This window comes from Hipposideros armiger, unplaced genomic scaffold (assembly GCF_001890085.2).
Source record: "Hipposideros armiger isolate ML-2016 unplaced genomic scaffold, ASM189008v1 scaffold_574, whole genome shotgun sequence".
NCBI lineage: Eukaryota > Metazoa > Chordata > Mammalia > Chiroptera > Hipposideridae > Hipposideros > Hipposideros armiger.
The window spans coordinates 3,778-7,190 of record NW_017731924.1 but is presented as its reverse complement, the minus strand read 5'-3'; positions in this window follow the sequence as shown (position 1 = coordinate 7,190).

Sequence of the window (3,413 nt, the reverse complement as noted above, 5' to 3'; positions counted from 1 at the left end):
TACAGGATGGTAACAATAGCATCTATGTTGTAGAGTGGTTATAGGAATTAAAAATCTGAGGGCATCATATCTGGCCTAAAGTAAGTTGGTTTTTATCATAGATGAACCCAAGTTTATATAGAAGAGCTTGATAGATGGAAGCCACGTTGGCATGTAAGTGTGCCAGCAGAGAGACCAGCTGGATGGGAGTGGAAGGTGTGGCTGGAGAGTCGTCTGTAATGACATATTTAGATAGTTAAAGCTGAACCACAGCAGATTACTTTAGCTTCAGATGGCGTGACAAGAGGGGCTCGCTGAAAGATTTGGATTGCAGCAGGATGAGAAAAGATTCATTTTCAAAAGATTAGTCTTGCCCAGAGTATATGTGGAAAATGCATTGGTGGCGGAGAACTCTTTGACTTGTCAACCCAATCAAAGTGTACAAAGTTGACACGTGTATCTCCTTGGTTCCTCTTTCATGAGAGTTCCTGTCTAGATCAGGTTTTATAAAATCAAGCTAAATTTTCAAGTAGTATATCCAAGTTTAAGGATTCTTTGTTTATTGCAAATAGTCCTAGCAATAAGAAGATTAATTTTCAACAACTCAGGATGTATGGTTGTCATGTGTTCCCCGGAAACACAGTTTTATATCATACCACTGGAGGGAACATATTGAACTCAATTATTTCATTTTCTCCCTTATTATTGAAATATTGATGCACAACCAAGACACCCTTTCCCCCCTCCCCGCAATTACTTGTTCTCTAGCTGTTGGCATATTGCTGATTTTCAAAATTTAAAATATTGAGGTTGAAGTGACAATATATATTTCTGCACCACAAGCATGTGTCAGAAATTTAAAAAAAAAATTGTAAGAGAAAGCACATGATAAATCAGAAAATCTCCTACCACTGTACTTTCTTACCAGGAACAAACATTGGTCATGAAAAGAGAAATAGAAGTGCCTGACCCTTGCAAGGAGCATGGGAGGTTTAGCGTGAGTCCATCTCTCATCACTGGCCACAGGGCTTTCTGGGTGGCTGTGAGAGGTTAGTGGCTGCACGCTGCCACCTTGCTGGTGTGGACAGCCTGAGATTAGCTGAGCCTTCCCCNCCTCTGATCACTAAAATCCCGGAACTGAACGGATCCAGGAGCCTGGATGCTCACAGTTGTGAGCTGTGTGACCTTGTACTGTGTTACTCAGCTCTGTTTAAACATAAGTTCCCTCATAAGAAAGAAAGACAATCACAATAATAATAGGTTAAAGATTGAGGGACACAATATGTATGAAAGTGCCTTAGAACAGTGCCTGATACACAATAAACATGATTCATTTGATTAACAAATGAATTTGATTAAATTTGGAAAACACATATTTTATATGAATACATATTTTTTTATGAATGCATTTTAATTGCTTGAACTAGGTACTATATTTCAGAAAATTCTTGTGACCTCTAAGTGCCAGCTGATTGTACCTATGTCCTCTCACTGTCCCCTTATGCCCCATAACCATCCTGAATGCTATGTCTTGTTATTTCCTCTTTGCAGTTGAAGAAATTGAGGGTCACAGGGTTGGTGTTGTTCACACATAATTAGCACGTGGGAAAACTAGAATTTTAACCCCTTTCTTGGACATATTTCACAAATCATCCAATCAAAAAACGATTCTACCAAAATCCCCCTGTGGTAATTACTGTATTTTCCTATTTAGGGGAAAGTTCTAAAAAGAGAACATATTACATGAGCATCATTTTTTAATCATTGTTTGATGATTTTATTTTGAGATAATTATACATTCGCATGCAATAGTAAAAAAATAATAGAGAGATTCCATATGCATTTTGCCCAGTTTTACCGAATGCAGACATCTTGCAAAATTATAGTCAATGTCACAAGCAGGTATTGACATTGACAGTCAGGATCCAGAACATTCCATGACCCACTGTTTCTGGTGGTTCTTTTATAGCTATGCCTCCTTTCTTCACACCCACACCCTGTCACCAGTCTTCCGCTCTCTCCTTAATGTCATCATTTCCACAATGTTACATAAATTAAATCAGACAGTAGTCAACATTTGGAATTGCTTTTTTTTTTTTACTCAATATTGTCTGGAGATTCATTCAAATTGTTGCGTCTATTAAGTCAGTTTGTTTTTATTACTCAGTGGGATTCCATGGTGTGAATATAGCAGAGTTTGTTTAGCTCGTCACCCATTGAAGAACTTCTGGGTTGTTTTAAGTTTGGGGCTATTACAAATAAATCTACTGCAAATGTTTATGGACAGGCTTTTGTGTTTACATCAGCTTCTATTTCTCTATGATGAACGTCCAGGGATGGAGTCGCTGGGTCGTGTGGTAATTGCGTGTTTATGGTAAGAATCTGACATACTGTTATCTGGAGCATTTGTATCTTTTGATATCCCTGCGAAGGATGTATTAGTGAGCTAGTTTCTCCACATCCTCACGAACATTTGGTGTTACCACTGTTTTTATTTTTGTCGTTCTGATAGGTTTGTGGTAATTCATTGTATTTTTAATTGGCATTTGTCTATTGCCTACTGATATCAAACACCTTCTCACATGCTTATTTGCCATCTGTAAATAGGTTGGTGATATCTCATTTTATGTATTTTATCTATTTTCTGATAGGATTGTTTGTTTTTGCTGTTGAGTTGACAGAGTTCTTTATTTGTGTTAGATATGTGCTTTGCAAATATTTTCTGCCAGTCTCTAAATTATGGTTTCCTCTACCTGACAAAACCTTCTACAGATCAACAGTGTTTACATTTGATGAGGTCCGAGATATCACTATTTTATATTATGGGTCATAGTTTCAGTGCCAAGTCTGAGCCATTTTTGCCTAGTCCTGGATCTTTAAAATTTTCCCCTATGTTTTTCCTCTAAAATTGTTATAGTTTTACATTGAAGCCTTTGATCCATTTTGAGTTAATGTTTATGTAAGTTGTGAAGTTTAGGTCAAAACCATATTTTTCCAGCTGCTTCAGCACCATTTGTTGAAAAAACTATTCTTCCCCACGTGACCTGCCTTCATACTTTTGAAAAAATCAGTTACACCTATATTAGGAATCCGTTTCTGGGTTCTCTCTTCTGGACCGTCCATCTGTTCCCCTGCTAATACCATACTGCCTTAATTATTAGCGAGCTAATAAGTCCGGAAACCTGGTAGACTGTTTCCTCCCATCACTTTGTTCTTTTTCAAAGTTGTTTTGGCTATTATAGTTTATTTGCCTTCACGTATACATTTTAGAATAATCTGTAGGTTGGCTGTAGATATGCTTGATCAAGATGAGGAAGTTTCCCCCACCCCCAGTTTTCTGAGAGTTATTATGAAAAAATGGGTGTTGAATTTCGCCAAATGCTTTTTGTGTATCAATTGATTCATGATGGTGTTGTATTTTCATATTCGTTCAG